This window comes from Kryptolebias marmoratus, linkage group LG18 (genome assembly GCF_001649575.2).
Source record: "Kryptolebias marmoratus isolate JLee-2015 linkage group LG18, ASM164957v2, whole genome shotgun sequence".
NCBI lineage: Eukaryota > Metazoa > Chordata > Actinopteri > Cyprinodontiformes > Rivulidae > Kryptolebias > Kryptolebias marmoratus.
Window position 1 is genome coordinate 17,019,292 of NC_051447.1, and position 11,802 is coordinate 17,031,093.

The 11,802-nt window shown below is 39.2% G+C and overlaps 1 protein-coding gene across 2 annotated transcripts in view; it reads right to left on the reverse strand.

The window, feature by feature from the left end:
* tafa5a (TAFA chemokine like family member 5a) overlaps nt 1-10,938 on the reverse strand; it is a 268,874-nt gene extending 257,936 nt beyond the window's left edge. Inside the window, exon 1 of one of the 2 annotated variants that reach the window (XR_005234450.1) lies at nt 9,229-10,938. The gene's annotated coding sequence lies outside the window, so the exon portion shown is untranslated. The remainder of the gene's footprint in view (nt 1-9,228) is intronic. The other variant, XR_005234453.1, reaches the window with a different exon arrangement.
* Nucleotides 10,939-11,802: the final 864 nt, after the last annotated feature.

The window sequence follows — 11,802 nt, forward strand, 5'->3', positions numbered from 1 at the left end:
GATATCCAACCTCCAGCTTTGACACACCAGGTGACTGAGGTTTGTGTGTAAACACGGAGGCCTTAGCTGTATAATCGTTGCCGTCCCCGTCCCTGCAGCTGTCCCTGCGAAGACACGTGTGACCGATAACCGCGCTTACGACACTGATTTAGAGACCAGTTCACTCTGTTGCTTGAGCTTTTTAGCCATTTAAACCCAGTGTGTACGCTGCGCTCCATTTCAGCTGGCGGTAATGAGCTGTGGCTGAACCCTGCTGCGACTGTGTGCGTGTATATGAAAATGCATCCTGCAGTGAGGTCTGTAGTGTAAACCATGTCGAGTCACCCAGCACAGCTCAGCACCGAGGCGTATGTTTATATAGTCAGAGAAGACTTTGGAGCGCTCCCGCTGGGCCTCATTGACTTCATAAAGATTTGATACAAATAAACACAGTCAAGCACTACTATATAAATGCGCTTCGAAAGATGCTAACAATGTGCTGATTTTATTATTTATCAACTACTGAACTGTCCTTATTACTGAAAACATACATTTTTGAGCAATAGGTTGTGTTGCTTTACATATAATTACTGTATTAAACTACTTTTTTAGCCAAAAATGGGAAGTGCTTTTAGGCTAAGGCCCCTCTTCACACTAGATTGCCACCAATTAGAATGTTGCTGGAATGTGGAAATCCTGAAAAGGTCCCATTCCAGCTTCAATTTTCAGGATCCTTTGTGGTTTTCACGACTTCCTTATATGCCAATGGTGTCCTTACATATCAAGTCGTTTCTATGACTCAAGTCCCTCAGTCTCCAGTTTCAGCCTTGCTGTGGAGAACAGTGAGCAGCACGAGAGGATGGCCGTCTCTGTGCAAAACTGTGACTATATCCACCCTTCTTCCTTCTTTGTCCTACAGGCGTGACCGTAATAAGAACAAGTGATGCTTGCTTTGCAACCAAAAGGCGAATAAAGGATGGCTGAGGATGAAGTGGTATTTGTTGGCATGTGGTGCGATCCTCCTGGATGCAGAATGCACAGAGAAGCCATGTCTGTCTCCAAAAGTGTTGCACTGACTTACAAGGGGCTCTACCAGTAAGGTGAGGGCATGATGGGGTTGTAGCTTAGTCGTGAGGTCAGCATGGCCTGTTGTACTTACAATTCTCAAAAACCAAGCCACACTGCTGCACACAAGCCCCAGGTTATGGATTTGCCGGCACCAGGCTCCACTCAGGACCCTGACATGCTGCCTTGACTTTGCTTTGGAGGTTTTGTGCATGCTCAAAACTCTCTACAACGTATTGCGTTCCATCATGTCTTATGGAGAGCCAACTGTGTTCAAGACATTACCAAGACCCTGCAAAGACCGTCCATCATCTGGTTCAGTGGTTTTGAAAAAGCATCTCTTTAGAAAATACTAAACTTACCAAGTACCACATATTATGACTCATTAAAAAACACCAATACAAGCTTAAAATGATTTCTGACATAGACGAGCAAACTCACCAAACCCTTAACAAATGAATGATGCACTTCAAGATGTTCATTGCTGAAAACAGAACCACACACAAAGTGGTCTTGGCTTATTGCCCATTATCAACTGAATACAAGTAGCTAAGCAGCCACTAGCAAACCAGTTTCCTTTTGTCTACTTCAGTTTCCACAGGGGTTCTCAAAGTACTCTCCACTGCTCTCCTGTTTCGAGTAGTTTCCATTTGGAACAAAGATCATACAGACTATTTCTGCTTTTTTAGCTGTGCATCACAGTTCAGCTTATGATCATTAATTAGCTTGTAATGTAAATTGTAAATAGTTGAAAGCAACAATTCTTCGGAGTACAACTAGAAGAATCCCCGAATACCACAAGTGGTACTTGTACCACAGGTTGAAAACTGAGGATCTACTGTAAAGGGGAATTAACCAGCTCCGTCTGTGCTGCTATCATTATAAAAGTGCTAAAACAAAAGCTGAATTTAATCGGTTTAATGTAACATGAAGTAAAACAGGACCGACACCGAAGGAGGTTTACAGGAAAAATTTTTGAATTGTTTTTAAAAACCTAAAGTATAGTTTTCAGATTTAAAATAGTACATTTTACAGAACTGAGTGGATGTATGTATTGAAAAAAAAACAACAGTACAGCTCAAACAGCATGGGAAACTTCATATAGAAGGTTCTATTGTCTAACCCTGACATGAGTAATGTGGAAGTATAATTGTGTTGCAGCTAAACGCTGGCAGCCGGTGCAGTGCAGCAAACTTTATCAATAAAGTGCCAGCATTAAGCCAGCAGCTTCTACAGATTACCGGGGGCGTAATTGTTTTGAAGGGAAACATGCTGTTCATCAGTCAGCATTAATCTGTTCAGAAAACAGTGAGCTGGGCAGCAGAAATTAAAAGAGTGGCTCTGCTTGGTTGTTAAAACAAAAAAGAAGAGCAAGACAATGACTTAATGGCCAAAATAAATACCAAGCCCTTGGTGAGAAACAACTTCTTTCTTTTATTTTTGTTAGATAAAAGTGCATCAGAAACTCTAAATAAAAATAAATAAAAATAAATAAAGCTTGCGAGAAGTGAAATCAATGCAGGAGGCCTTAATTCATAATCATTACTCATAGTTGTAAAGATACTATGTAACTTATAATCTCCTAAAATAAAGTTCACTGTCAGCCATCTTTTCATTCAAGGTCAAGTTTAATATATCTCAAGAGGTCAATGGAAAACCTAAAGTTTCAAACTCATGGTCCACAAGCCACTGGTTACTGTCAGTCACACATTCATTTCTCATTTTCCAGTCCTGACAATGTCTTTACCGAGCCACCCTGTGCCATGGGTACCATTTAGATTGCTTTCATACATGTTTTGAGACATAAGGATCCAGACATAAACCAATAACACAAATAGGCTCCAAAATCCCGTATTATTTTAAGGCCAACTTCAAAGTGGCAACCAAAAGGCAAAGTCTCAGCAAAAACCAAAAGTTCAAAATTCTTGCAGGCAAAAACTGAGACATCAGTAACATGATGAAATGACCACCAGAAGCTACGAACATGAGGAATAAGACAGGAATGCACTAAGACAGCCTGGCAACAGAAGAGTAAAAAAAAAATCAATGAAAAAATAAATAAACTGAGAAGGTGGTGATAAATAACCAGATACAAGGAAAAAGGGAGGAAGCACAACAAGTAAAAATGAAATTACAAAAAGGTTCATAAATGAAAAACAGTAAGTTATTCGCACCCAGATAGACTGCCACAAATATAGTTCCACTTTTGTGCTGTAAAAACTTTTTCAATTATAAAGTATCAACAAAAAACCATCAACCATCTTCAGCTGAACACAACCGGAGAAAAACCGTTGGGATGAGAGTTGGCCTTTAACTCCATTCACTCTGCAGCGGATGTCCTTTAATGACAGACATGTAGATCTAACGCAGCACAGCGGTGACCGTGGACCAGATAAATATTTAATCACATATTACCCTTAATGATGAACTGGCTGCTCGCTGATGAGTTAATGAGACGCATGGCATAACGAGCAGTTAGCCACGATCTCCCCGCTCACCGCGTCTCCGCTCTGATCAGCCAGACTAAAACCATTACATTATGCATGAAAGGGAGCACTGAGAAGCTGCAAATTGCTCCAAAAAAGACATGTTGCCTTGGAAAAGGTTGGATTTATGCCACTTAATGGTGCCTGTATTATCTCCAGTCACTCTTTGAAAGTGTAATATGAGGAAATGGAGAGAAAGCCTGGAAGATACGGACTTAGATAAATTTTTCAATTAAACGCTGCACACATAAAGCCTTTTAAGTAAATATTAATGTTTTATTAAAACTGGTTAAAACGTAAAAGCTGACAGGCAATTTGAATTCTTTGCACCTTATATGTAAGCTATGAGATATCTTTTAAAGCATGTTGCTTTGGCGAACCACCAAGAACTAGAACTTGTCATCTTTAACAGGAAACAAAGATAAGTCACATGCAATCTCTTGCAATAGATATATCCTGTGAAACATTATCAAAACAATTTTTTTTTTTTAAAACAACTTATTTTTTAAGCATCCCCCTCCAAATTTGCAAACTAGTTTGGATGCACCTTTCACAGTTTTGGATTAGCTTTAAAGCATAAATTAAATTAAATTAAGTTAAAGTTGTTGCAACACATTTCAATTTTAACTTTATTTGATTCCATTCAAAAAAATCAGATAATATTTATGATTTAAAGCTAATATAAAGCTAAGTAAATCCTTACTATTTTCTGTGGCAGACATTATTATGTTCTTTCAAAAGCTAGTATAACATTCAAGTCAACTTCCTTTCAGTGACGTGCTAAAAAAGAATAAATAAAAGCACCTCTGCCATGAAAATCATATAGTTACTGGATGTTATATTTATGTTTGCCTGCCAATCTGTTGATTCTACTTAGAGGTGGCTAATTTTTTTTCAAAATGACAAAAATTGGCCTAATAAATTGGTTGATCAGTCAGTTTACATTTGGTCAAGCGTAAAAAAAACAAACCTTCTGCTTTTTATAATCACAAAAAAAATGTTTCATTGTTACCAGTTTGAGTAATGAGTTAAATCAGTTTAGCTAATCCAGGTGAGACAAAAGTCCAGGAAATGAGTGTTTCTCAAAACTTGTTTAGTTTCTCTTAAGCCAATGTCAGTTTAGCACCCTTTTCTTTAAATGCTAATCTGTTCTGAGTCCCAACATGACCGTAAAATCTTACTATGGCACAGGTAAATAAATAAACAGAGCCTTTATTTATAAAAAGGTTGGTTTTTCTTGCTGCAGATGTTTGTGCTGTCAACATGCATACTTTTGACTGATTTCCCACTTAAACGTGCTAAACGATTGGAGACGTCACCGCCATAAGCCAAGAGCGCCGAATTGTTTTATTAAGTGGATTGAAATTCTGCTCTCAGAAAACCAGTAAGAACAAGCAGCACTTTCTGCAAAGCCTCCACGGAGGGCTTCAAAGAGCAAAACTAAAACGGCTTGTTTTAGACAGCAGATGAGCTGAGGTGCAGCGACAAAGACCAGAATAAGATAAATAAGGGTTTTTTTTCTACTGTGAAGCATGCAGTGGTACTCTACAAAGTCCCCAAATAACAAATACATGACTTGAAATAGCAGGGAACAACATACCCACTGCTGAGGCCATCATCTGATGAGTACATTCCAAACATAAACTCACAAACATCATGTTCACATGAAATTAAGTAACAGATGACAGCTCTGGAGGAAATGTAGTGTTTAACTTGTAAAACTTGAAAGAGACTGTTAAGCTAATGGCATAAAATTTAGAAACAGCAGTCGCTTAATGCAACATGAGCGGTACATTAGAATGTGGTTTAGGATTCATTCTTGTCATTCTTCTCATAATTTTCATACATTTGTGAACCATCTGTTAAATTACACTCTGCAGTGATCATCAGATGGAAAAGATTACAACAAACTACAGCATTAAAAAAAATAACTATGGCAAATTATAAGAAAACCCGACCAGCCAGCAGATGTTTAACTCTACACTTGCTACATTATAAATAATAAAACACGAGCAATAAACCACGTAGTCAGAGTGAAGGACACTTTTAGTGTTTGTTGACGTTTATGTCGGCGCTGTTGCAGTTCTCCTGAACAGTAGGTGTCGCTGATGAGGAAGCAACACTGTTTAAACTGCAGGCAGAAGAAGAGCTTTCCACCCACTCAAAGAAGTGAATAAAGGCCCAGTCCCAATACTTGCACTCCACCCTACACCCCTCTATGAAGAGTGTATTGGGACAGTACAGGTTACGTCATCGACTTGCACCTCTGTTTTGGTATTTTAAGAAGGTGCCAGTAGGATTTTAAAAGTACAGTTTAGGTATTTTTGCTTTCCAAAGTCATTGCAGGAGATATTTGGCTGTTCAAATATGTTTTGTTCTGACTTGTTGATAGTATTCACACCTGTACAGCAGAGTGAAACGAGAATTATTTCAATACTTTACATTTGGAAGCTGCTTTTTTTCGTGACAGACACAGCTCACTCTATTTCTGCCGTTTAATTTAAAACCCTTTCATTATCAATAAAGATGATTAAAAAAAAATTCAAAATGTCATATGCAGCGATGAATTGTGGGTAAATAATTCGCCGAAGTCTGCCTGGATGCGGGCTTTGCCGAAGGCAGGATGTAGTACACAAAGGGGGCGGGGCTAAAGAGCACTCCAGAGATATGGGACACACTGAGCATTTGAAGGACACGAGGGTGGAAGTGCGAGTATTGGGACTGGGCCAAAGAAGATCTGTACTTCATTACGAAATGTAACCATACTTTTAGCTTTTCTGCTATTATTTAAACTAAATGTCTGTAGAAACAAACGTGCTTCCAGACTTTTCATCTAATAATTAACTGGAGTCAATTTTATTGGTACAAAATAATCCAATGAGCGTTGATTTGATCCCAAAACTGTCTCGGCACAAGGCTGTTCTGCCATTGGTACCAATCAGTTAATCTTCACATCCTCATTGTGTGAGGAGATGGGTTTGTGTAGCTGGGTTTAAAAAAAAATCTAATGATTGCAGGTGACTTTCAAATTGTGTCTTGGCATAAAATGCCCAGTCCTAAATGCAAATAAATTTCCTGCTACAAGAGATTACTACCAAAACCCCTCCTGGTTAAAGGCCTAATACAAGTTATGGAAGCTCTTCAAAGGATTTAAGTAAGGTTTTATCAGCCTCAGATCAAGTGTTTTATATCTGCATGTTTGCACCGAAGATGGGACAAAATTTCTGGGCAAGAACGAGGAAGAAGATAATGACCTGCTTAACAGCCAGCATCAAAGTTTAACCCACTGACTGGTTCTGTGTTTGGTCATAGATACAAGATGGGAGGGGGTCTCCATGGTTACCACGGCTGCTGTCATCTTCAATCCTGTGACCTTTTATGTGCTCCAGATCAATAACAACGAGGTATGGTCTCCAAGGTAAACAAGTGAATAGGAAGATGCCTGACAGAAGTAATTGCTGACATTTCCCTCGTAGATTTCTTGGAAAGTCGGTTAAAGCTCTTAGCTTCAAAATACAAATCGTATAAAGAATGTGAGGCAATTTTCCTTACTCTCTGAATGCTTCAATACAAGAAAAGGCACCAAACATATTAAAACTACCTATAATGTGCTTTTTTTTTTTTAGAAATAGCGGTCCGTGTTAGGGGCAAAGAGACCATTCTTCTATATCAAAAAATTTGACATGGAGCTCATGCTAGTTAACACTCCTCTCACGGCCCGCGTTAAAGCAAGCGAGGTAGACCCTTGGCATGAGTAAGGGTTGCCTTGGTGAAGCTCTGAAGCTGCAGACTAATTTATTTCCATCCAAAGCTGCTGAGCCAAGTCTTTTAAACATGCAGATATATATTGTTCAAACAAGAGAGTGATGAAAAAAAAAAAAAAGGAGATTAAGTTGGTCATAGGTTGCTTAAACAGCAGAATGAATGCTTCTCAGCAGAAAAGATTAAACAAGTGACTTAATTTGTGTTAAGAGAAAATTTCCTAATTTTTCAGCATGTTTTCACAATGAATCGGAAGATAATGTTATAAAATCTTGGCTTCAGATGTCACAAACCAAATATCTGATGAAAACATTGCCAGTGCAAGTTGCATGGAATTTTAAAAAAATAATTTACAAAAATCAAACGACAAATCCAGCAGTTAAAGACACAATGAGTGACATCATAGTGTCTCATCTATCTGACGATAGCATGTTTAGTTACCAATATTAGTGAAACAGTCATATTTGCATGAACAACAATTTCCCCAAAGCCTCTACATCAGTACCAAGAACCATTTATGTGTCGTTTGTGAAAAAGCAGTTCCAAAATATCTCAAACCAGTGGAATGATTTTAGCAAAACTCAAAAAGCAATCATTGGATGTACTCAGATACGCACAGATACTGAGATATTCAGCCACTCTGAGTGCAAACAGTCCACACAAGATCTTTGTTTGAAACTTTGGGAAAAACTTTGAGTCGACTAACAAGCAAAATATCTCAAACCAACAAACAAATTTCAATGAAACTCACGTAAACTCATCACTAAATGTACCTCTGCAACTAATTACCTCTGGATGTCAATTAGATTCAAGATGGGCACCACAGATAATCGACCTTAGCAAACACAAAAATGGCTATAATGGTCATTTTTTAACAGAAACAGTGCTAACACATACTTTAAATGCTCCTCATTGCTCAACATATTTGCTTAAAACTTTAACACTGACTTTTAAAGTCAACCCTGTTTGCCTTTTAGCAAAAAATATCATACACTCCGAGCGTAAACAGATTACAAGGTTTTTTTTAAACTGCGAGATGACAGTCATGAAGCATTTCTGCAAGATATGCTAGTTTCATTTTCAAACAAATTACAACCGAAACAACAGCAAACACAAACCTAAAACTCGCATCTTACAGTTTTTTTTTACTCCAATCGCTCATTTTCACTTCTCCTGCTTTATTACTTTCCATCTCTGTTATGACGGGTTCATATTTTAAGTGCTAGCGTGAGCATTACCATGGCAACTGGTATTACATCGCTGAGCTGCCTTCATCTCTTCAAATAAGGTGTTTTTTTTCTTTTCCGTCTATACATTTTTTTTTCTTCTTTAGCAATTACCCTTACGGTAAATGGTGCAGATGGACACATTAAAACCACAGGTACTGCCCACACACAAAAGCTACGGGCACAGTGTGAGTCCGGACGGCCAGGAGCAGACAGCAGAAAGAAAAGTGAGCCGGAGCATGAAAGGTGGATTTATTGTAGAAAGTGGAGTCTGAGGCCGGAATAGAGCTTAATACCTAATTTCAATTTCAGCGGTGAGTCAGGGGCTCAGTGGGGAGCTGGAAACCTGGCAGAAGAGGCCACAAGAGAAGCGGAGCAACGTTCTGCAGACGGAGGGTCAAGCCGCTGTTATGTTCCACTCCTGAGCACCTTCTCAGTGAGGGGGAAGGAGAGCTAAAATTGGTCTGAAGCAGGCTAAAGAAAACACTCATGCAATTAAATCTAGAGTTTAGAGAAAGGTTAAGTGACTAAAGGGTTGATTGGATGAAAAAGACTCAAACTAAAGTAAATGTCATTCTTTTTAAGGAAGGATTCTGGAAACAAGAAACTGGTCTAACCGAGCCAAACGTCTCACCACAACACTCTGTTTTTCTTTAATGACAGCCACTGATGTCACTGAAAGGAGGGTGTTTTGTTAAAAGCAATCTTACCTGCAGCAGAGAGGAGTCAGAATCATCAGAGTTTGGAAACTTGGGGTAAAATCGGTGGTGGAGTCCAGCTAACAGCTACTCAGGACACAACTTCCTCCATCTAAAACGTATCAAACTTCAAAATTTCTTCACAATTTGAGCAAAATATATAATACTTAATTACATACTATCACCAATGCATGACATGGTTGTTTCTTTTGTCAACTTTTCTTCACTGGAAAACTTCTGTGTTGTGTCACGTGAACTGAGGCTGTTAATTGGAATCAGCTGCAACTCGTTATTCTTCAGGTCTACATCCAGAAGAGCTCAGAGACAGGAACACAGAGATCAGAAGACAACGTGTCATTTTCTTTGGGAAGAGGATTCCTGACAGGTTAAGTGTGTGAAGTGATGGACATTTAAACACAATGTCAATGTTTTTTATACAGAACATTTCAAAACAACAGATGTTGAACAAAGCGCCTACAGTCAAACCAGATAATACAATAAAAGAACAGAATTCTTAAAGGAATGCATATCACCCACCACCTTTCATGCCCGAATTTTAAACTAAAATCTTCAGACTTAAGTCTCATCTAAAACTACAAGATCTCACAAAAAGTGAGTGCTTAGATTATGTGTTGAGGACAACTCTTAGATACTACCACACTAAATTTAGCTTAATATCTGTAAAACTGAGTTGTGGCCATTTTTGTGATGGCTATCAATGATTATTTGTGAATCGGAGTGACTCCAAACTTTAAACAGATGATTTCATTAAAATCCAGCCTCTGGTTCATAAAATATTTTGCTAACAGTTGATTCTATTAGTTATTTGGAATGTTTTAAACAAGATTTCATGAGATCAGTGTTCAGAGTATGGGTTGGGGATTACTCTCAGCTGCTACAACATCAAATTTAAGCTCAATTCCTGCAAAACTGTCAGAGTTCTGGACATTTTTGTGTTCGCTAAGCTCGCTTTGCTGTTGCGGCCATCTTGAATTGGGTTGCAGATGCACGTCCAACGATTCCCTGCTAAAGGGTTCATTAAAATCGGTACAGGCAACCAAACTCAGATGAGGTCAAAATCAGTGTTGCCCTGCTTACCATTTTCTATATTCACCTAAACCTGTGAAGCTGATGCCTGACTTTAGCCATCAAACCATTACATCACCAACACAGAAATAAACTGCCTTACACACACGCTCACATCTAAAGTAAAATTAAAATCACTAATTAACCTAAATACAGGATTTTGGAACGTGGGAAAAGATGCAGAAATCCTGGCGCACCCAAAGGAAAGTGAAACATTTGTTCATTGTGTTGGTGTTTCTGACAACAGGTTTGAGTTATGGTGAGGACTTTATGCTCATTTAAAAAACTGAATAAACCATGTGAGGCCCTCAGAGTGAGTGAGAAGAACAAGAGGCAGTGGGTGAAGCCACAGTTAGACATGTGGACACAAATTGGTCGAACCCTTGAGCAAACTAGCTGGATACCTGAACCAATCGACCTTTGAAGTGTGGAAATCTGAAGTCCAAATGAATGCTGTTAATCTGGCGGGCTGAGTGCTGCACGCTTGTGGAGAGAACGTACTGTGAAATCTTGTTTACTACCGTTTGCTCTCTGTTCAGCCGACTCTCCCCATAACCCCTTCCTTTCTCCGTGAATCCTCGGCTAATATTATCTTCCTCCCACCTTCCTCTTCTTGCCTCAGTCTCACTTCATGTGTGCCAGCTTCTTTTTGTTTTTTTTTTTTCTTCCTCTCCCCGCTTACGTCTCTCTGCTTGTGCCTTCAGAGCTTGAAACGACACAGGCAGGGTCTCAGCAGGGGGAGGCTTCTGGAAGTTATAAAATCGTCTCAGCTTCTTCCTAAAATCTCTTTCCTGCCATCGTCCAGAATTTACTGAGAAAACAGAAATGTGATTTTTATTTATGCAGTTCCACATAAAATATTAATAGGACCCCCTGTTTAGAAGATAAAATAACACTTCTACATGACATTACAGTACAAGTTAAACTCTTTTTAGTGTCAGTTGTGCCCGTTTATTCAATATAGCTTAAATTCGGAGTGCTTATGATACATAAAGTCTGTTTTATTGCAAGAATCTTTCTGATATTCTTTCATAATTTTACAGTTTTTTTTCCATCCATGCATCCTCTTTACTATACTTTTATCCTTGGTCGGGTTGCAGAGGCAACAGGCCTATGATGGGAAACTCTGACATCTTTCTCCCCAGTGACACTTTTGAGCTCCTAATTAGGGATCCCGGGGTGTTCCCAGGCCAGAGAAGATGTGTGTTTCCTTCTGTAAGTTCTGGGTCTGCCTCAGAGTCGCCTTCCAATTGGATGGGCCCCGAAAACCTCCTAAGGGGCATCCCAATCAGATGCCTAAACCACCACAGCTGACTCTTCAACGCATCGGAGCAACCCCCTGGATGATGGAGCTCCTCACCTTCCCTTCAAGGCCGAGCCCAGCTGCTCCAGGACAGAATGTGGCAACGCCCTCATCACTGTGGACAAGGCATCAAACCATCAGCTGCTCCATCCTACCATCACTTGATGAACAAGACTCCCAGATACTTGAACTCTTAT